A 24,161-nucleotide genomic window follows, 5' to 3' on the forward strand; every position below is an offset into this window, starting at 1 on the left:
ATAACTTTTATAACTATTTTTAGTATACGGTTGGAATACAGATTTCTAAATAATACTGGAACGACGGAGCTAGTCATACGTCTGCCCGCTACCACTTATAAAAACAAACAGGTGAAGATACAGAAATTAGTCACTTGAAGAGCGTATCTCTTCTCTTTTTTGTGTAAAAACATTATTTCTGGCACAAAGCAATACGTGTACAAAAAGGAAAGAATGAAGAAGAAAAAAGAATATCATCCGTTACAGATGCCGCCTCAAGTTGTCAGCACTATAAAAACTAAGCCATTTTTGGCACTGTAAAACTATCAGTAATATAATAAAATATAATAAAAAATAATAAAAATATAACAATATCATATAATAAATAAAAATCTTAATATAATAAATCTTAGTAATAAGGATGTTATATTCAATGCAGCTATGCTTCGTACATTAGACCACGAAGATCTTATCCGATCGAACTCTTAAGATAGTCCTGTACTGAGTCAAATTTACCCCAAGAACAAAAAAAGTCTACATGTCATGTTCCTCGTAACTAATTACGATACTGTATCGGACTTCCCCTGCCTTGGTAACAGAGGACACCTCAGTCCTTCCAGACATAAAAAACGCATAAAATTTCAGTTTGTTGGCACAGCTGTATTAAAACAGAACGTGATGCATCAGTACATATTCATTAAAAGTTCGAAAGATAAGACATTCATTAAAAACCTGAAAGACAAAACGTTATACAAGGTGTAACGGCTATAAGTGCAGTTATTTTTGTATACGGTATCTTAATATGTACTGCATCGAATAGTTTTGCCACAGACACATAAATTTTGACACCTGATGTTTTCTGCATGGCCGTAACTGCACCACTAAGAGGACTACGCCTGCCGGTATAGACTAGCCGTTTTGCATCCATGCATCCACACTGCAACATCAGACCTGGTGCCCAGGGGAGAATCAGCAAAAAAATGGTTCAAATGGCTCTGAGCACTATGGGACTCAACTGCTGTGGTCATAAGTCCCCTAGAACGTAGAACTACTTAAACCTAACTAACCTAAGGACAGCACACAACACCCAGCCATCACGAGGCAGAGAAAATCCCTGACCCCGCCGGGAATCGAACCCGGGAACCCGGGCGTGGGAAGCGAGAACGCTACCGCACGACCACGAGATGCGGGCAAGGAGAATCAGCATTAATGGCTTGCTCTTCTTGGAGGCACTACCCAACATAAAAACATACGACTTGTAATAGCCATTATTATTAGTCTGCAAATGACATAAATACTGATGTAATGTTGTTGTGTACACTATCCGCATTCTCATGTAGAAATATCTTCACTTAACACGCTACAAAATGGTTCAAATGGCTCTGAGCACTATGGGACTCAACTGCTGAGGTCATTAGTTCCCTAGAACTTAGAACTAGTTAAACCTAACTAATCTAAGGACATCACACACATCCATGCCCGAGGCAGGATTCGAACCTGCGACCGTAGCGGTCTCGCGGCTCCAGACTGCAGCGCCAGAACCGCGCGGCCACTTCGGCCGGCTTAACCCGCTACACCATATATTGTTCTCACCTATGTAAAGTAACGTCCGCCCTTGGTAGCTGAGTGGTCAGCGCGACAGAATGTCAATCCTAAGGGCCACGGTTCGATTGCCGGCTGGGTCGGAGATTTTCTCCGCTCAAAGACTGGGTGTTGTGTTGTCCTAATCATCATTATTTAATCCCCATCGACGTGTAAGTCGCCGCAATGGCGTCAAATCGAAAGACTTGCACTCGGTGAACGGTCTACCCGATGGGAGGCCCTAGTTACACGACATTTGTTTAGTAAAGAAACACCAAAGAACCGTAAATTTTTGTTTGTCTTGGTGTTATAGTAATGTGTACGCATTACGCAACGTTCCGCTCCTGGTACAAAGTACTTTGTAAAGAACTTATCAGAAACTGCGGCATGTACCCTCTCTAAGTAACTGCTACGCGCGGAATGGCAAATGTAAGGCGAGAGCGGAATTGCTGCTGAGTGTATGCAACCGCAGCGGCCCCGCTGTGTGGTGGCCAGCCGAGCGGTAGGCGTCGCAGGCAGTATCTCGCCCACACATCGGGTGACACGCCAATTTCAACGTCCAAGGTTGTACTTTACAAAGGAAACGAGTACGTACTACGATATATGCTGCAACCAATCACGACTTAGCTATCCAGGCTTCAATCCATGTATTAGGAAATTTGTAAGCGATTTCATTTGACTCGTGAAGTTAGCTGCGGAGTCGCTACAGTAAATAGGCAACAACTTCTTCTCGGCTCGTCAGCTCAGGTTGTCACCCACGACATTTGGCAGTGAAATTTATGTATAGAAATAGCACCATGTGCGTGTGACGTCGTCCGGTAACGCTTTTACTGGGAATGCTTCTATCTTTACCGCCTGTTACGCATTACACAAGACATTCATACATTATTTTTTATTCACCCTTATTAACGGTTTATGGCCAGAAATTCAGACCTTTTCGAAGTTAATTCTGAGCACTCACTGAAAATTTTAATTGATGAGTGGTGGCAACATCATGAGTGCACGGAACCACAAACGTTCTGCTAAACTATGTGCTGCAGTAGGAAACAGTCATTTAAAGAACGCATGGAAACAAGAATATGAGAAATGATTGACTAAATGCATAACCCACTGAAGAGAAGATTTTAAATGTACATGGGCGGCTTGGTCGATAAGGCATTGACATTAAACTTGTAGTTGACGAAGAACGTCAATGGTGGTCCTCTCATTGCTCATCTCTGACCATTTTTAGTACCTACTGTAATCCTGCTCTTTTATAGTCGTCATACGTCCATTCAGCGCCTCTCACAATGACGGACGGCCGTTCCGTTTTCTCAGTGTCGTGATCAGCTGTTCAACCGTTCTTGAACATTGAGCACTGCTCCCGGATGCTGTCCGCATCCATACATCTTCGTCATAGACTTCAACAAGCAAAAGGCTCCATTTGCATCACGCTTACACTTCACAGTCGCTTCGTCATTACACCCACCGTAGAACCACGGGAAGAGTGAATGACACCAGGCGAGCTCCTACAGTTCAGTGAACATACAGAAAGAATGAATGAATGTCACGGATCAAGGCAGACTATGGCGTACAAGCTTTTAGCTTTGCAGCCGAGTAGTCGTTTGCTCTCTACACGGTATTTCGACACCTTCCCTAGTTGTCTTTGGCTGCTCACTGTTTGGACTGCAACGCAAACAGCGAGAAACGAAAACTACACCTGATACCTGACAAGGACAACTAGGACAGGTGTCGAAATATCTTGGAAAGCGTATACTACAACTCGACTGCAAATCCAAAAACATCTAAACCATCAATTTCGCCGAGATAGCCAGTGGACCATAGAGCGCACGAAGTTTACTGTTCGGAATGATGTTCGTAATGATCGATGGAAGAGGTGAGTCAATTTTGCATTTCGGCCTTAACGACTGTAGTGAACCAGAAGAGAGTGCAGATTGTGGCAGAGATAATGAATAAACTGATGATCGTCATTATGAATACACTTAATATTTCTAGTTATTCTCTCTGTTGCTACTTATATATGTTACCCACTATCAATTGTAAACCTTTGCTGTGTGCATCTTGTGCTTATGCCAGAGCCCATGGGTATAACAAAACAACAGAATATAGAAAGTAAGAGACAAATCACAACCACATACTTGTAAATAGTTAGATAATTTAAATGTGCTCCCAGAAAACCCTATAGATCTCCTTACAAGATATGTATGATGAAGAAATTTTCTTTATATTAAAAACCAGTGAAGATGCTTAGCATGAATAGGTGAAAAGTCTTTAGTTAGAACCAAAATAAACATTCAGTTGCAAAACACGGCATTTTTCTTTGCTATATGGTAAGCATAAATATTATAAATGTTGTTCTCTCCCGCTTTAGTGGCATCATATATTTTGTATCGTCGTTAGAAAATGTGTATTGTTGTGTGCCAGTTTTATAAATTCTCAATTCCATGTGGAACATAACGAACAATAGGACAGCATTGAGTCCACGACGGACCTAAGTTGAAAGGGCGACTGAGGAAGAAGCGCAGTACACGGGATTGCCAAATGTCCGACTTCTTGCGGTCTTCTCCGGCCAAATATACACGATGTTCGGGAATTCCCGTTAGAAACTTGTGGGTTGTAGGACTTGTAGAGGGGAATGAGTACATAGTATTCTGAATAGAAACCGAAGTCCGGAAACCTACCGTTTCCGTTTTACGACGGTATCAGTTCAGATGTTTAACTCATCCACATCTGATTGGGGAATTGAATTAGGCGTGATGCTGTACAGTTATTAGGCAACAATTCGAAAGGAAACGCAATGAAATATCCATTTATCAAAGTTTATGCAAAGCTTAATTTACGAGACTCTTACAAGGCAGATGAAGATCTGCTGGCACGAGTCCTGGCTGCCCCACTAGAAACTGAGGAGACACCAAGTGGAATGGAGAGTGTGTACCAGATCATGCTTCGTTGGTACGTCCGTAACAACGTTGGTGGTCGCCAAATTGAGCCGCTGTAGTAAAACATCAGTACTGATCTGTACGTACAGTATGCTCGCCTCACTCGAAAATAAAAAGAGAACCCAGCATACAGTAAGTACAGAACAGTATTGGAATAACGTAAACACTAGTAAAGGAGTTTTGCTGTTTGGGCAGCAAAATAACTGAGGATAACCGAAGTAGAGAGGATATAAATTGTAGACTGGTGATGACAAGGTAAGCGTTTTTGAAGAAGAAAATCTTGTTAACATCGAGTATAGATTTAAGTGTCACAAGTGTCACAAAGTCTTCTTTGAAAGTGTTTGCATGGTGTGTAGTCATGTATGGATGTGTTTAGACAAGAACAGAATAGAAGCTTTTGAGATATGGTGCTATAGAAGAGTGCTGAAGATTAGATGGGTGGATCAAGTCACTAATGAGGAAGTATTGAATAAAATTGGGGAGATGAGGAATTTGTGACACAACTTGACTAGAAGAAGGGATCAGTTGGTTGGACACGCTCTGAGGAATCAAGGGATCACCAATTTAGTGCTGGAGGGAAGCGTGGAGGGTAAAAATCGTAGAAGGAGACCAAGAGATGAATGGGCTAAGCAGATTCAGAAAGATGTAGGTTGCAGTTGTTACTCGGAGAGGCTTGCACAGGATGCAGTAGCATTGAGAGCTGCATCAAACCAATCTTTGAACTGAAGCCCACAACAAGAACAGCACCAACAATGTAAACACGTAATATTTAACTGTTAATACAAACAAATGTGCTTAGGTGATAAATGGATGTTTCATTTCGAATTTTTATCTAATGATTGTACTGCGTCAGAAGTGGATGAGGTAAAGATCCGAACTGAAACCGTCGTAGGATGGAAACGATACGTTTTCGTACATGGGTTCCTGTTCAAAGTATAACGTACTCACTCCCCTCTACAAGTCCTAGAACTTTGTAACGGGAATTTCTGACCACCCTGTATAAGAGTGTAGCCTGTCTGGCTTTTGTTACGTCTTTGAGCAATGAAGTAGAAAATGCACAACTAAGGTCTATTCCAAGCTTCTGACGTAAGCACAAGGAATAAGTTTAAGGAGATGTACTAAAAGGATATATACGCGTAGATATACTGAGCACTTATTTGCTATCATAATTGCTGAATTATAACGCTGTTTACTGTTTTTTTTTTAATTTAAGCGCGTTTAAGGTTTATCTCGCAAACAACTACCGGTAACTGATTATTAAGTGACAACTGAAAATAACAAACTGACTCTATTTCTATTTAAAACAGGCAGCCTGGCTTTTAAGGAAAAATGTCCGGCTAAATAAACGCAGACTCCATCTTTTCTATTTTTGGACCTGGAAACCCAAAAAGTACAGTCATCAGCTGTAACATGAACGGCCAGTGACTTAAACACCAAAACAACTTAGTTTTAAGTAGGAGTAACTATGTATTTTGAACTGTGGATGTAGTGGTAGGCATGCATCTAAGTTTTTGATGATAGAAAGTCCCTCTTGACTCGTGTAGAATAATAAACGGTAATTAAAATTATTATGTGAATAATGTGCTCTCTATTAATAATTATGTTTGTAATATAGTAACTGTTCTTAAATGCTTTACTGTAACTCATATTGCATAAATCACTCTTGAGAAAGTCTTGCAAATAGAACTGGGATCAGATCGATCAGCAACAATGGACTCCTGTGTGATATTATCTGTCTCGTATACTTCCCCGTGAGTGCCATTGCGTTGTCTAGTTTCCTCCGGTAAAGCGCCCATTCGTAAGCAGAGGATTTCGTTCGCGAACGTTGTTTAAATTGAATGCCCTACTACGAATATTTTGTTGACGTACATTACGTGAGAAATGGCCCTTTACGGTCCGCTGCGCCACGGCCTTCGCTATCTGCGCTCTGATCTCGTGTTGTCGCTAGAAGCACGACACGAGTCCTGGTGGTGCAACACCTGTCGACATAAAGACGTCGGCAGCTTGGGACACACAGTTGGTTACAGGACGCCCACGAGGAGCGCCGTTTCAAGCAAGTGTTTCTCGTAGCTCCCAATACACAGAAGCGCGCCGGCACCTGGCGGCTACACGAGACCCGCAACACGCAGGTGACGTCATACATAGTTCCAAGTGCACGAAACGGGACGGGAATCTGATAAGGCGCGCGTCAGATCACGAAGCTCGTTGCCTGTCCAGTGACGGACACATCTCCTCGTTCACTTCCGAAACGAAAAAAGAAAGCGTTTTAATTAAGTGGCCGTAAGATTTGAGAGGAACACGAACAATGTTCTTTTAAGCTGGGCGTCGGTCCCGAGTATCGTTCCGGTTTATCTTAAGTGGCAGACAGATGCTACCCTTATGCCTTGCGTGGCCCTGCGCGGTGATCTTTAGAGGCCATTATCAGGGAACTAACACGATTTACGTGACCGCTGAGCCGGCAAGCGGCCGCCAGGGAGGTGAGGAAAACCAGCGGCGTGGGCAGCGTCAACATTTACTCCGCTCCCAGTTTACTGGAAAGCTCTAAAACTGTTCTCAGTAGAGAGAAACTCCCGCTTCTTGTAGGCAGCAAATAGTAGATGTCACCTCTGCTTTGTCATCCCTACTTTACTTTATTTACCACTTTTACTCGATATTATTATTACGACATTGATACAAAGTCGTGGAAAATCTAGTAGGTAATTGCTAAATACTTTGAATAACAGTCACAAAATATAACTGGGTACATATTCCAAACGTACTGTCGGTCAGAAAGCTCGAACACAACGAGAAAAAAGTATTTGTTTCAGTCTAAAATCTCAATTTTATTATTTACCGACAACCGGTTTCGCTACCAAATACCACCACCAGGCCAAAATACGATCAAAAAATCACACAAATACCCGTAAAATGTACTCCGATTTTTTTTAGCACTTCCACTCATAATTTTTGTCTCGATCGCGCTTAGTTTGTTTTAGATTTTTCCTTATGACGCATTTATACATGCATACAAGAGGAACATTGGTGAGGAGGCAATAGTGCAGCGTACGAGGCTGAATGCTTATAAGGCTACAGTTTCCTCTTCATGCGTGTTCCTTTTCTGTACAGCTGCCGAAACGTGTCATAAGGAAAAGTAAAAAATCAAATAATTAAAATCTAGACAAAAATTCTGTTAAAGTAATAATAATATAATAATAACAATAAGGGTAATATTAATAATAATAATAATAAATTATGTACATTTTGGTGATTCAGCCACTATTTAATATTGAAATTGGAACATAGTGTTTCAGCAGCACTTTGTCATCCTTAGGTGTATATCCTAATGTTAAATTAATGATCTGCAATTTTCCGGAAGTATCCATACCCCCTCGCATCACGTTTTTTGGAAATTTGGAAATTTGTGGTAAGGTCCTATGGGACCAAACTGCTGAGGTCCGGTCACTAAGCTTACAAACTACGTAATCTAAATTAAACTAACTTACGCTAAGGACAACACACACCCATGACCGAGGGAGGACTCGAACCTCCGACGAGGGGACCCGCGCGGACCGTGACAAGGCGCCCCCCTAGACCACACGGCTACCCTGCAGGGCATCATCACGTTTTTGCACGGTTGGTCGGAGATTGTTACGAAACTGATTAATATTAATTCAGACGAATATTTTTGCAGGAGAGGTTGGGCATTGTTATGATACTGTGAAACATTTAGGACAACATTGTGCTGAAATGTGCTGCGCTAATTTAACTAGTAAATACGGTCTGAAACCGTGTATCGTATTTAACCTACTGCAATTTCTCGTTGCGGGCACACACTTCACAGAATGCGTAATAATAAAAATAATGCTAGTAATAATACAAGATCTTGCATGACTTCGTTGTAAAAATGTTGCATCATTATCACTGAAAGCTTCCTCCACTTATAGTCTAAACTGTCTTATTTCGAAAAATTGCGAAACGCACCAATAGCGCCCCTGCGCAAACGTACCGGGGCCGAACATAGTAGCACAACATTCAGCATCAACAAATCGCCATGGAACGTGCCCATGGATCAATCTGACAGCAGCGCATGACTCATTCACGCCGAGCGAGGTGGCACAGTGGTTAGCGCGCTAGACTCGGAAGGACGCCGGTTCAAACCCGCGTCCGGCCATCGTTCTTTAGGTTTTCTATGAACTTCCTAAGTCGCTACGGGAGAATGCCGGGATGGTTCCTCCGAAACGGCACAACCGACTTGCTTCCCCATCCTTTTGTAATCCGATGAGACCGATAACCTCGCTCTTTGATCCCGTCCTCCCAAATCAACCAACCAACCGTGGCTCATTCAGACTATAGAGCCCACTGCTTACAGCCTGAGCTAACCACCGTCACGAAGTAAAGAAACATGCTGCATTGACAGAAGCCTTACTGACACAGTGGCATGTTCTTACAATTTCGATGACGATTTGAGCACAGGAGACCCAACTCACGCAGTGCATGGGGTCTGACAACTTGGCAAGTCAGCAGAATTCTGGAAAGCTGTAAAAATGAAAATACCTGTCACTAATATGTTTTTTAAATAATGATACTAATAATATCTGACCTTATGTGATATTAGTCTCAAATTACTAATGCTGGGCAAGGAATGTGGAAAGCAATGATCATGGAAACTGCAGTAACCTTTAAATAAACTCAAGATACCATCTAAAACCCAAATGAGGATTGACGCACCTGGTAACGCAATTGTGTGTGTGTAGAGTAGAAAAAAAATTCTAAATTATTTTAGCAAGTTTTAATAATTAATAACCACACTTAAGTGGATCACCAACTTTTCTGTTTGGGGTAGAACACGTTTGTCAAGAGCAGAGCCTTCAACGCTGCGTGATTCGCTGACCGCCTTCAGTTCAGAATGACGTGTCCGTTTCTCATCGATACACGAGATCTCGCTTTCTAGATACAGATCGTGACTATTTCTATTGCAAGTTGGAAAGAGTATGATTTCACACTGCCGAAGTGATGTTTCTTGTGAGTCTGTTGCGGTTTGGTGACACAACTCGTAGAAAACTGCGCAATAAAGTCTGATGCCTTGCTCTGTGGTGAAGGGCTCCCTAGTGTTACTAGACTGATTCATTCAGTCATCTTGATCAGCTGTGATCATTCATTTTTCTGTCGGTATATGCATGTAACTCTGAATTGTATGTTGGTCCCATATTAGGTAAGTCACAGCTGTATTTATGTTTAGAGACAAAACATGTTTCGTTACTGTCCTACAGTCAAAGTTTCTTGTGAGCATTTGCGCTAAACTGATGAACTTTTATAGTAATTGGTTCACACGTGGGTTCAGCAAGATACAATGGTGGAACAGGTAATTTTCCTAAATGTTCATTATGTAAACATGAGTAACAGAAACGGATTAGTGATCCCATACTCATGATGAAAGATGCTTGGGTGAGCATAAACAAAACTAAGTTTTTCAATAATGCGGGCTCTGTTCAAGATATTGTGTATCTTACCATTCGTTAATTGCGTTTCTAAATCAGGTTCATCATCAGCAGGAACAAGATTGTGCAAATAGTGTACGAGAATTTTTCCTTAAAGCTGGTCGTGGTAAGTGTAAGTCATCTATCGAAAGAGGCCTTTGGTACTTTTCAGCTGACTTCGATGGTGCTTTTGCAGTGACGAAAACCAGAAGGGGAAGAGAGCGTAGAGCGTGAGTCGTGCCCAGCAAGTGGGTCGTGCCGGGGGGAGCTGTGGGCTGACGCTTGGGTCGAACAGAAGTCGTGACGAGCCTAATTATGTCCGCCCTTATTAAAATACACACCGCTTTCTCCACCCGCGGAATTCCTGGTGCGGCGCTTAGTTCGAAAAGGTCTGGCAACTCTTGAAAATATCAGCAATTCTTGACTTGATTGGCCTTCCGGTGTCGAAAACAGGAAGTGAAATGTAATAGCATGGCTGAAGAGCCATCGTGGAACAACAGCTATTTCCTTGCTAAGTAACTGCAAAAATCTTCAGTGAGAATTAAAAAAAAGGAAAAAACCCAAAGTTTCAAAAATTCTTTAGACAAAAAGACCAAATAACATAAAAAGTGCAGAACAGAACCTGAACTGAATGCATGTGAGTTTCGGCATTGGGGATATCTTAAAGAATGCGTTTAGCAGGACACGTTCGGTCTCTACTTGATCTGAAGGCCAGTATACGGGAACACGTTGCTCGGACTCCACCCGAACTGCTGCGAGCAACTGTTGATCATGTCGTTTTACGGATGCGGCATCTCGGTAACGTCTCCGGTGCTCTTACTGAACAAATTATGTATGCGGCGGTTAATAATAAAATCAACATTATGCCTTTCTCACTTGTTTGACCTTTTCTGTCTACGTCTCGTTCCTAATCCATATGGGAACATTTATATAAGTCTTCCGCGCATTCACAGCGCCAGATTTGCACCTAGTGACCAAAAATTGGAACTAATTCCGTTCCAGCGTGATTCGGTTCCGCACTAACGCTTTAGAATTTGTACCAAGTTTCACTGCCATACGATAATTACAGCCCACATTGGGCCTCTGTGAGTAGCTGCAATTTATTATAACCACCTGGTAGGAATGTGTTGCTGGATACTTACCTGCTTGGTCCGCGGATCGTAGTTGCGACGTGTAGTATGATGTGGAACGAGTCAGCTTTACAATTGTTGTAGTATACTTTGTAATATCCCCCCTCCTTCCTAATTGCAGCCATTGTTCACAATAAACAAAGTCTTTTATGAGAATTCTGAGAAGAGCGAAGATTACAATACACTTTCTAGTTTACTTAGCTTTTCGTATAGAGTTGGCTCCAGTTCTTCTTGTTTAGGGGTCTGATTCTTGAAGCTGAAATTCTCACATTTTAGGCCTTCACGGTTGACTTGACATTGTTCGCCCAAAATACAAAAATACGTCCAATCAAATCAGAGGCACTCTTATTACTACTTCACTCTGCAGCAGTAACAATATTCCAAAGGATTTATAATTTTTTTTAACAAATGATGTTTTATTTCGATTATTCTTTCATAAATTGATCCAGAAATAAACATTATTGTGTATTGAACTGGAGACCTAGAAACGATGGAGAGGCTTCGTCCCATTGGAGCCCTCAGTAGCACACAACCCCGCAACAGGCCACAGCAGTCCACCCACACCACCACCGCCCCACACCGAACCCAGAGTTATTGTACGGTGCCGGGCGGATTCGTGCTGGGGACCGGCACGCCTTCCTGCTTCGGGAAGCAGCGCGTTAGACCGCGCGGCTAGTCGAAAATGGTTCAAATGGCTCTGAGCACTATGGGACTCAACTGCTGAGGTCATTAGTCCCCTAGAACTTAGAACTAGTTAAACATAACTAACCTAAAGACATCACAAACATCCATGCCCGAGGCAGGATTCGAACCTGCGACCGTAGCGGTCTTGCGGTTCCAGACTGCAGCGCCTTTAACCGCACGGCCAGCGGCTAGTCGGGCAGGCTTAGTAAACAGTACTAGATTGTGTAGCTAATGATAGAAATTTTAAGTGTGCAAAAGAATTCGTAATTTCAAATGTTTCTAAAAAACATAATTTTAAGTGTACATTCAGAACTAGTATTTATCAATTAAAACATCCAAAATAAAGTAATTTCTTTTCATAAATGTTAGCTTGAAATATAACATACTGCGTATAAAATTATATGAAAATTTTCAGAAAAGCGGCTGAGATAATACAGAGCTGTCCAAAATTCGGAATATAATACTGTCGAGGAAAAGTAATGCTAGAGGAGGATGTCCCGTTACAACAATATCAGTGGAAAATATGGCAACATGCTGACACACACCCCTACCCCGCCGTACACACCGTATTCTTCTACGGAGTAAAAAGAATTGTCAACCAGATATCACTCCACTTTCTGTGTGAACTAAATTTTGTCATACCGGTATCAAATTCTTTCGTTACTATGTGAGTAGTCAAAGACTTTTGTGGCTGAATAGCTCACTCCTCCCTGTGTCACAATAAAGCTGACTGAGTGATTGAATAGATCAAATGGGTCAAATGGCTCTGATCAATAAGGGACTTAACATCTGAGGTCATCAGTCCCCTAGACTTAGAACTACTTAAACCTAACTAACCTAAGGACAGCACACACATCCATGCCCGAGGCAGGATTCGAACCTGCGACGGTAGCAGCAGCGCGGTTCCGGATTGAAGCGCCTAGAACCGCTCGGCCACAACGGCCGGCAATTGTATAGATCATTTCCCATTGCAGTAAAGGAGTAAGTGTACCATGAATCTGCTGCCAGTATGTTCAACTGTCTAGAAGAGATTTTGGAATGGACATCACATATTATCCTTACTGACACCTCCGTGCAACAAACACTTTTTTCTTCAATGGGGTGTTTTCCGGGATGTAATACCATCATATATTAGTGACTGAAAGTAGGAAAAGTAAGTCAACTTCTTGAGACTTTCATCTCCAAAATTTGATATTATCAGTAAGGCAAAAGGTTACGGAACTAGGACGTTTAAGTTCTGTAGTGCGTGACACCAAGTTCTTATTAAAATAAACACCTAAGAATTTAGGATATATTGTTTTATTTATTGATTTATCTGCATGCATTATTTGTAATGTTGACTGACTAGGCCTTGCACCGTACTGTATTGCTTGTACTGTGTTTTATCCGAACCGAGTCGTAGTCTGTTTGTAGAGAACCAGTAATTAATTTTGAAGAAAATGTTATTTTAATTTTGGTGTGCTGATGTTACTCCTATGGGCTTGATTAAAACACTTGCATCTTAAGCAAAGAGAAGTACTTCTGCATCTTGGATACATTTTGGGAGATCATTTATATATAACAAGACCATGTCCAGTATAGATGGCTCAAATGGCTCTGAGCACTATGCGACTTAACTTCTGAGGTCATCAGTCGCCTAGAACTTAGAAATAATTAAACCTAACTAACCTAAGGACATCACATACATCCATGCCCGAGGCAGGATTCGAACCTGCGACCGTAGCGGTCGCTCGGCTCCAGACTGCAACGCCTAGAACCGCACGGCCACTCCGGCCGGCCCAGTATAGATCCTTGTAACGACGTGTAGTTATTTGATTACCCATTCTGAAGATGCTGTTTCACTGAATACACTCCCTCAGTTTGTTAAAGTAATTCTTTGCTTCGTTATACGCGGCAGGTGCCGGTGGCTGGCATTTAAATCTCGCAAAGGCCTCTCCTGAGCACTTATAGCAGGTGTCCGCCGATTCTTTACGTAGCTGGAAACTCGCGTTCACTATCCATCACTGTCCACATGCTTCAAAGACTAGTTGGCAACCAGCGCTGAGGGCAGAACCCTTATCTGGATTAACACGAATCATCCGCACTCGTATCTCGGTTGCGTCCTTAATAACGCTGAAACGGATATTTCTTGTGCTTGAGAAAGAATGAGAGAAGTTATGCTGTCAATGTTTCATACTTTCGTGCTGAGTCTCCACAGAACGTTCCCAGCAGCGGTAGTAACGATAAGCGGCGCTACACACAGCTATTTACGAGACTGGCATCTTGGAACGTACAGGCGTATCTGAACGGGGACTTTTGACCGCATGGCGTACAACGGATGTTCTTCCGTATCGAACTAGAAATTACGAAACTGTTGAGCTAAACTGTTGAGCGTCGTTTTATTTTCTTCTACGTCAGTAACAACTGAGTTATTACGGAACGGGATAATCAGATCAAACTCTTAAGCGGTAATTATTATGTCTTCGTGGCTTTTTCTTTGGAGTGATTCTCATAATCTGTCATTTAGACCTCGACGTACATACTCTTCCTATCCGGCAGAAGGTTTTAGTCTGGCTCAGTTATATATTTATCCGTCTCCTTATCAGTTCGCATCAACGAGCGTACGGACAGTAATAAGAACTAATACCGGTCCTTTCCGGCAGATACAGAGAGCGAAATAGTGGTTACAAGCTGCCCTGATGCACTCTTGGCAGCTATAAAAGGCCCCTAAATCACTTGTAGCACGGCGTCCGTTCCCAGTGTTTATGGAGGCCTTCCGAGGGCGCGGCGTAAATCACGCGGACCGCGTAATTGCGAACCTCTGCCGCGCGGCGCGGCGCGACGGCGGGCGCCGCCGCTGTGGCCGGCGCCACACCTGCTGCCCCACTCTGCTGCACTCCGCGACCGCCACGAGGCCGCCAGCCCTGAGACTCGCGTATGTCAGCGCGTTTCTGGAACAAGTGTAGAACACGTAAAGGAATCGTGCAATGAAACGGAAAGACTTTAAAATTGTACGTCGAAAATAGCAAAATGGAATTAACAAGTTCGTGATGATTCTTAAAGGACAACATCGGGCATCCTGAAAAAAATTTTACTAACACACGTTCCAGTCACATTAATGTGACATCCTGTCAAAACACGAACAGCCACTTTCTCAGCGTGGGCGTAGAGGAAGAGAGTTAATGAGTTCTGGAAGATACAGATAGGAACGTGGAGCAATGCCTCCTCCAGCCCCGAGAGGTATCTAGGCTAGGGAGCCACGGCGCGAGCGGCTAGAACAAGCATTAGGCGTCAAATCCAGGGAGTTTAGCTGCCAGGTGAGTACGGTGCTCTCAGCTGTGTGACACGTTCCATTGTCTTGCTGTACATGCAAGTATGCCAAGGAAAAAACAAACTACGTATAGTTATGGACGTGGTCCCCGAGAATAAATGCACACTTGTGTTAATCCATTGTGCCTTCGTTAACGACGACACCAACCGGGGGCCGCGGAGACAGTCCTCATACCGTAACACTGTCTCCTTCATCCTGGAACATTCCGATGATTGATGCAGCGTGGTAGCTTTCAGACGTTTCAAGCCGATGGAGCATGGATCGTCATTCATCCGAAAAGGCCACGTGTCACCAGTCAGCGGTACTGGCGTGTAAATTCCAGCCTTCGCCGCTGTTGAACAGCACTCAGTTTGGCTGCATGTAACAGGCTCCTGACACGGAGGCTCATAAAGAGCAACAGTCGCTAAATGGTCATTGAGGAGACACTTTTGGTAGCCCCTTGGTTCATTTGGGCGGTCAGTTTCCCACCTGTTGCCGTCTATTCGCCCGATCACATCCCCACAGTTGTCGTTCATCCCCGTCATCTATGACGCGTGGTGCACCACAGTTGCCTCAGCGACGGTTTTGGAGACCACCATTTTGCCTTGCACGGTGTACTTTATCCATGGCGGCCTGCAAACAGTTTACAAACTTAGCCCTTTCGAAAATGTTTCCACCGTCGTCCCGAAGGCCAATGTATGAAGCTACCGTTGCTATTCACAATATACATAAATGACTTTGTGGATGACATCAGAAGTTCACTGAGGCTTTTTGCGGATGATGCTGTGGTATATCGAGAGGTCGTAACAATGGAAAATTGTACTGAAATCCAGGAGGATCTGCAGCGAATTGACGCATGGGGAATGGCAATTGAATCACAATGTAGACAATTGAAATGTGCTGCGAATACATAGAAAGAAAGATCCTTTATCATTTAGCTACAATATAGTAGGTCAGCAACTGAAGCAGTTAATTCCATAAATTATCTGGGAGTAGGCATTAGGAGTGATTTAAAATCGAATGATCATATAAAGTTGATCGTCGGTAAAGTAGATGCCAGACTGAGATTCATTGGAAGAATCCTAAGGAAATGCAATCCGAAAACAAAGGAAGTAGGTTACAGTACGCTTGTTCGCCCACTGCTTGAATAATGCTCAACAGTGTGGGATCCGTACCAGGTAGGGTTGATAGAAGAGATAGAGAAGATCCAACGGAGAGCAGCGCGCTTCGTTACAGGATCATTTAGTAATCGCGAAAGCGTTGCGGAGATGATAGATAAACTCCAGTGGAAAACTGTGCAGGAGAGACGCTCAGTAGCTCGGTACAGGCTTTTGTTGAAGTTTCGAGAACGTACCTTCACCGAGGAGTCAAGCAGTATATTGCTCCCTCCTACGTATATCTCGCGACGAGACCATGAGGAGCCGGCCGCGGTGGTCTCGCGGTTCTAGGCGCGCAGTCCGGAACCGTGCGACTGCTACGGTCGCAGGTTCGAATCCTGCCTCGGGCATGGATGTTTGTGATGTCCTTAGGTTAGTTAGGTTTAAGTAGTTCTAAGTTCTAGCGGACTAATGACCACAGCAGTTGAGTCCCATAGTGCTCAGAGCCATTTGAACCATTTGAGACCATGAGGAGAAAATCAGAGAGATTAGAGCGCACACAGAGGCATACCGACAATCCTTATTTCCACGAACAATACGAGACTGGAATAGAAGGGAGAACCGACAGAGGTACTCAAGGTACCCTCCGCCATACACCCTCAGGTGGCTTGCGGAGTATGGATGTAGCTGTAGATGTAGATGTCAGATAAATCGGTCTATTTGTGCATTATGACGATGACTAAACTGTTTTCCGCTCCCCCCCTCTACCGATACAATTTATAAATCATTTTCCTGGTACTCCCACCTGCCGTCTGCGAGTGGTTATTGGCCACTGACGTCGAACATAAGCGATGGTCACATTAATTTGATTGGACCGTGTAATTAGGCCTGTACTATGTACGCTTCATCTGGCCAGCAGAAGGTAACGGTCGGAAATAAAGTATGACAATTCAGTTACGACAATCGAAATTTTTTGAGAAATTAAACAAATTAAGTAAGATGAAAATTTGAAGAAATTTGAACAACTATGGAATTAATACTCTACAGGGCGGGTGTACAGACTTACCAGTACTCCTGGCCGCAGGTCACTCACTATGACCAATCCTCATTAAATTACTTCACATTTGTTTCAAAAATGTTGATTTTATTTAACAAATATAATTATAACAATGTATTTTCACAGCAACATTTCCTGATTTCTAGCAGTAAATGAAAGACGAGAGCAAAAATTACAAGAGCGAACGGTGAGGGGTGAGCTAGTATCTGATCGATGGCGGGCCCCGGTTGGTGCACTCCTGCTGTACAGCGAGGAGAGGATACATAGGACAGAGAATAACTGTCTTTACAGAGACGGGAAAGAGAAATAGAAGTAAACTTAGAATTAAAAATAATATGTTTTAGATAATGCCGACAGGGCAGTAAAACAAAACGATAAAACACTTAGAAAGGACTACACTTCGTACTCCCCAAAAGACAAAAACTGTGTTCGATGATGGGATCGAAGACCACTGAGATGACCAACGGAGAGTTACATCAGCTGAGCAGATTGATCTATTCTTTTGTCGTTGGTTAATTTTCTTGTCGCGTGCTGTCAACATCTGCGTGGATAACACAAAACAAATAAATGAAATTGTGTCCATGGAACTGAAAAACAAAAACAGAAAATAGGAAAGTAAGATGTATTGCAGTGCTCTATTCACTGCCTTTCAGTTACGCGATAAAGACCGGTACCATTTATCGTGAGAGATGACACAATGATTAAAAAGATTCTGTTCTTATTGGAGAAGCGCAGAGATTAGATCTTAGTCCAACCAGTGTGAGTTAGGTATTCAACTGTGTTCTCTAAGTAATTCGTGTGAAGCTGGCACGATTCTCTCGCGACCTGGGTGCCGATGCAACGATGCTATGCCTGTCCCCGCGGCACCTCTTACTACGCTTGAGCGTTCACTACCTGGCCGCAAGAATGCCAACGAGGTTCTAGTTTGTCTTAAGGCAAAGAGTGGTCCACTTCTGCATCAGACGCCGCTCTGCGTGTTGAGGCAGTCGAGTCTGGCTAGAATGAGTACATGTATAGAGGTGCGATGATGCTGTCTAATGCCTCCACAAAAGTTCTTTCCAGTGTAACACAAAAATAATATAGATCCACTAAAGGAGCTGTGTCACTCTTCGGCAGCTACACGCGTTAAGAATTAGTTCCATACGTCATAAAAATCGCGTGTTATCCACTATAACTCACTGAAACTCGCACTTCTTTATATTTATTCGTTCTGCATGTGTCCGGGAATGTCTTAGCCGCACCCAATATAGGAGTATCATAATTAACAACGATAACTGACGTGGATGAAAGTACACGATAACAGAAGTAAAAACGTTCAAGGAAGCAAGGGTCTGCAAATGAGCCATCTGATAGATATACAGGCCACCAACAACTTCACTGAGGTTTTGTCCTAGTTATCGCAAATGTATTCGGAATTTAAGCTTCTCTATGAATTAAGTCCCCATCTAATGCAGCTAGGCGGACCTGGTGGTCTAGCGGTAAAGCGCGTGACTGGAAACCTAGAGGTCGCGGCGTCAAATCCCGGCCGTACCTCAGATTCTCGAGTCTGCGTTTTAACCTAGCCTTTACCTCTGAAAGATGTGAGGAGTCGCCAGAAACGACACGTGGTTCAGATTCAACGAAGCACTGTAAGTCTCCTTTCCCCGTTTCGATAAGTGGAGCAGGTTAGGGACACGCTAGTCGAAGAAGTGGCGTCCAATTGAAAGACTTGTTCCAGACAGATGAGCCACATGAAAAGAAATCTAATTGAGCTCAAGCTACTGGTGTAGGACGACAGTGTACGCGTCAGTGTTGTACAAGTTGGACAGGTCTAGCAGGGGCTATAACTTGGTCTCCAAGTTCATCTGAACTCAGTCCCCTGTTACTCCAGTTCTTCAACGGGAATTCTGTGCCCTTCATTTTTCAGATGCCCCACTCAGTATGATCATGAGCACTCCTCTCTCCTCCCACACAGGCCATGAAGGCCCAAAGGTACCGACCGGTCACCATGTCATCCTCAGCCCACAGGCATCACTGGATGCAGATATGGAGGGGCATGTGGTCAGCACATCGCTCTCCCGGCCGTATGACAGTTTCCGAGACTGGAGCGGCTAATTCTGAATCAAGTGGTTCCTCAGTTTGCCTCACAAGGGCTGAGTGCACCCCGCTAGCCAACAGCGCTCGGCAGACCGGATGGTCATCCATCCAAGTATTAGCCCAGCCCGACAGCGCTTAACTTCGGTGTTCTGACGGGAACCGGTGTTACCACTGCGGCAAGGCCGTTAGCATCATGAGGACTGATGTGATGTCAGATAAAAGTGGAGTGCTCAGAAGCGGTGTGGAAAGATTACAAGGGTGTTGCAGGGGGGGGATTATACTGAACAATCACACTTGCGAAAAAAATTCGATTCGCTGCGCCATGTCTGAGTTGCTTAGCATAGAAGTTAGCCAATCAGGTCGCATCGCGCGCAGACTCAAGCGGCCCGCTAGAGACGGTGTCGCCAAACGTGTTCTTCGTTTGGTTTCTTCAAACCGAACAAGAAAGCGATACAAAAATTGGACTTGGAACAGTAGTAAGGATCGAACCACAGCCAAGGCGAGCAGTCTTGTGCGCTGTCCTCTTCGCTATGAGAACAACTGGCACTAACTGTATCTAGCGGGCCGCTTGAATTTGCAAGCCCAAGAGCGTAATTGGCTAACTTCAACGTGGTAAGCAGCTTGGAAACAGCGAAACGAATCGATTTTTTCTTAACACTTATGTCTCAGCACAATCTTCCCTGCAACGCCATTACAAGCTTTCAGTCTGTTTCTGACCACACTATAGAGTAATAGAAATCAGTATAAAGGTATGGATATTTGCAGGAAAATTAACATTGTCGACTGGAATAGTTGTGCACAAAGTACATGCAAGAGTATGAAATCCAGTCTACCGACGAATACACTCAAATGGTACCGCATCTGACGTCAGTAGTGCAGTATATAACAAGACATCAACGATTCAGGTGGTAGAGGGTAGAACTCAGTACAAAGGCAGTGCGGTGTTGTGTACATAAACCACGACTGTGACAGTGCCACGCGGAAAACAGTTATCATGTGAAGAAAAACCAAAAATCGGTACGTACAACGAAATGGGACTACCTAATCCCCAAATTGCCGAGAAGCTGAACTGTTCAAGTACAGTGATTGATAATTTCGTTAGATTGAGCGCACGATGTGAATAGAACTGAAAAATCGGGAAAAGTAGAAAATTATTTGTGGAACGGAAATGATTACTTCTGCGAAAATCATGGGTCACAAACCGTTATTCTTTTCAGATTGTTGCTGATTTACAATTTCCAGTAACTGCTAGACGTGTACTACAAATTTTGTCACGTGACAAACATCCTGAGTTCAAGAAACGACTACAGAAACCCTCTTTAACACCCATACGTAAACAGGCTAGACTGGAGTTTGCTGAGAAGCATATGTCATGGACTTCAGAATGGGATAAAATAATATTCACTGATGAGAATAAGTTTAATCTGGATGGGCAGAATGGATTTCAGTATTATTGGCATGATCTGAGAACAGAGCAGCCGGTAAGAATGAGCAGAAATTTTGATGTTGGAAACTATTTAGGCAGCCTCCTGCGCTAACGGTAAGTCGCGCATTGCTTGACTGAACACTAGAATGAACTCTGACATTTACACGGAGATGCTAGAGAACGAACTGATTAGAATGTACGAGGACCGTGGGGACGAAAGTCTAATGTTTCAAAAATATAATGCATCTTTTTGTTTCTGCTACAGCCAAAAAGCTGTTTGGACATAAAGATATCGAGGTCTTGCCCTAGCCTGCACGTAGCCCGTATTCAAACCCCGTGGAAATCCGTTGGGGAATACTCGCGAGGAGTATTTATCGCATTGGAAGGCAATTTGAGGCCGTATGTGAGCTACAAAAGCTGCACGATAAGCGAGGGCTTCCGTTTCACTGCCTAGAACTACAAACCATACCAAAATTAATACCGAAGAAAATTTTGGAGGTAATTAAGAAGAACAGAAGTTGAACAAAGTACTAACACTGCAACAACATAACAGGACAATGAATGTTTTTATGCTGATTTCCATCCAGGAAATGCGAACACCTTATTTTGTTATTCGTGCTATGAAAGAGACTATGTAATCCGACATCATTGTTTACGTCTTTTATGTATCTACAACTTACATAGTACATTCGATATATGTGTGTTTCGGTCATTGTACTACTACATTCTTGGAACTCTGTCTTTATGCTGATTTCCACTACTATATACATATATTTATAGATAAGGCGTCCCACCTAACTCTGCCACCTCATGTAGAAAATAAAATGTTTGTCCAGGATGCACCTATGTCGCGTGCTCACACAGTGGGCAGAGTACACATTTCCTACAAGTAAACAAGCACCACTTTCAACACAAATTTACGTTTTTTTCTAGGTAAATTAAAACTAGAGCTACCGATAGTTGTGACAGACTTGATTTCACTGCTCGAAACCTTATACTTTCTGGAATACTTAGACTTTAAATAATGTAAACCGTGCCCAGTTTCTGCCGTTTCTGTTGTAATACTGTAATGCGGGTTGCCTGCACTGTTCTGAAGCCTGCTGTTGGCAATCCTTGCTTGCTCTGCACAGTAATGCATAAGACGTGGCGCCGTTGCCATCCTTTAAAATCTGTATATTTCTGGAGGTATGAGTTTTAGAAAGTGAAAACTAGTCTGCCGTGGCTAACTGTACGTCTAATTTTCATTTCGGTAGAAAAAACTTACATTGATATAAAAAACTGTAACTTTGTGTTAAAAGTGATGTTTTTTGACATTTATGATTTATCCATTCCTGCCCATTATGTGAGTCCCTGACATAGTAAAATCTCTTTCCAATTGCATTTTTCACATTTTCTTTCGTTTCGGAAATACGTGAGGTGGTAGAGTTAGATGGGACACATGAAGTATACTCAGGATTGCAGAACACTCAGTATAATGTCGTTTATTGAAACTGAACTACACTTCTCGAACAATCACTATATACACACAAAAACAAATAACTTATAGACGATCATTGATCAAGAGCGTCGGTGAGGTCCGTCGGAGCTGGTCCTAGCTCGGCGAGGAACTGGCTGTACTGATTTTGTTTTTTTCTTTATTGAATTTCGATTCCCCCCGAAGGGGGCGGCCTGGCATCAGCTTAGTATGCCGCTCTTCAGCTTACAGACTTTGTTTTAAAAAAGGAGAAGATAATACATAATAAAAATAGGCGACAAAATCGGAGACAAAGGGTAACATGGCGAAAAAATCGTGGAACTTAAAACATAGAACAAAGGGATGATGATGCTAATAAAATACACATGAAGCAGACAGGTAAAATAATAGACAGACAATTAAAAACACGGCGACAGTCTGGTTTCTGTTCGCAAAAGACATAAAATTCACACCCAGCGACAGCATGGTTTCTGTTCGCAACACGGGAAAAGATGAAACAACACTGAACAGTCACTGGAACACTGCACTAAAATATTACATACCACAGCTGAGAACAGGTGGGGGAAAACTGGACAGAGGATGGGAAAATAAAAAAGGGGGAAGGTGAGGAAAATCGAAGGGGGGAAAGGAGCCAATGGAGGAGGATCCATAAGAGGGGTGGGGGGGGGGGGTGCTGGACAGACGCGGCAGGGAGTGGGGAAGGCAGAGGACGGGAAGACAAAAGGACTCAGGGGGGAGAAGGGAGGTAGGGAGAGGTTAGGCAGGGAGAAACACAGGATGGAAGGGGGGAAGAGGGAGCTCGGGGAAAGGACGTAGGAAAGGAGGGGGGCGGGTGTGAGGATCAGAGTTGATAGGAGGGATAAATGGAGGAAGAGAGGGCATCATCCGGGAGGGGGAGTTGATGGAAGCCACCTTGGGAAAGGAGATGAAAGAGTGTAGAGATGGAGGGTAGGGGGGACACAACAGTGAAGGCATGGCAGGGGGTGGGGACGAGAGAGGAGAGGAGCAACCAGGGGGTGAGGGGGATCAGGGAGGCGGGAGGTGTAGAGTATGCAGATATGTTCGAGGAATAGGAGCAGATGGGGGAAACCAATGAGGTCATAGAGGATCCGCGTGGGGGACGGGAGGTGTATATGGAAGACGAGGCGGAGTGTCTGATGCTCAAGGGTCTGGAGGGAGTTACAGAATTTGGGGGGGGGGGGGGCGCAGATATGCTGTACTGCTGCTGCGCTGGCCTTATAAAGCCGACGGACGCCAGCGGAGTAGTCGAACTTTCCCTGTATTTGTGAGGCGACCTCTGCAGAAAAAGGTTCGCATTAGTCTCTAGCAAGTTCTGTTTGTTATGAAGAACTGTTTTCCTCTTGGTTGCGCCTGCAAGTACTTGTGTATGTTATATGGTACACAGGGGTGCCTTGAGTGTAGTCTGCCTGGCAGGGGTCATCTGTGGCAGACGTAACACCTCATATATGAGAAGCATACGGGAAACGCTAAGCTATCCTGCTGTCAAACGATTGCCTTTGTGTAACCATACAGGGAGATGCCTTGGCGCCTGCTGTATGTTCGTTGGTTTCTGCAGAGTTGGAGATGGTAGCGTAATTGCCGAAACCGGTAATCATCTGTATTACATTGCAACAGGGAGTGTAATAATTAATCGGGTATTAATTGACATCTAATTTTAACTACCTTCTGACTGGAAAACAGTAGCAAAATTTCTCGGAAGACTGGAGTTTTGACAGCCTATGTCAGAAAAATGGGAGTTTACACGGTTTGTAGAGAGACATTTGCTACTAGTATCTTTGCAGGCAGTATGCTCTACATTAGCAGTGTGTTCTACATTAGCAGTATGTTCTACAGTGTGTGCGCGGCTCCTCGCAGACGGGAGCAGGTGCTCAGAAGTGACGCTGCGGCGACCGGTGCACGAGAGCGCTGGAGCGGCGCTGCGCGGCGGCCAGGTGGAGGTGTGGGTGTTGTGT

General features: G+C 43.6%; 1 protein-coding gene and 1 pseudogene across 1 annotated transcript in view; one reads left to right on the plus strand and one right to left on the minus strand.

Annotated features, from left to right (window-relative positions):
• Nucleotides 1-24,161, plus strand: part of LOC126236351 (calpain-9-like) — a 1,155,357-nt gene that overhangs the window by 437,521 nt on the left and 693,675 nt on the right. The window lies entirely within an intron of this gene.
• LOC126238479 (5S ribosomal RNA) lies at nucleotides 19,361-19,478 on the minus strand (annotated as a pseudogene).

This window comes from Schistocerca nitens, chromosome 2 (assembly GCF_023898315.1).
Source record: "Schistocerca nitens isolate TAMUIC-IGC-003100 chromosome 2, iqSchNite1.1, whole genome shotgun sequence".
NCBI classification, from domain to species: Eukaryota; Metazoa; Arthropoda; class Insecta; order Orthoptera; family Acrididae; genus Schistocerca; species Schistocerca nitens.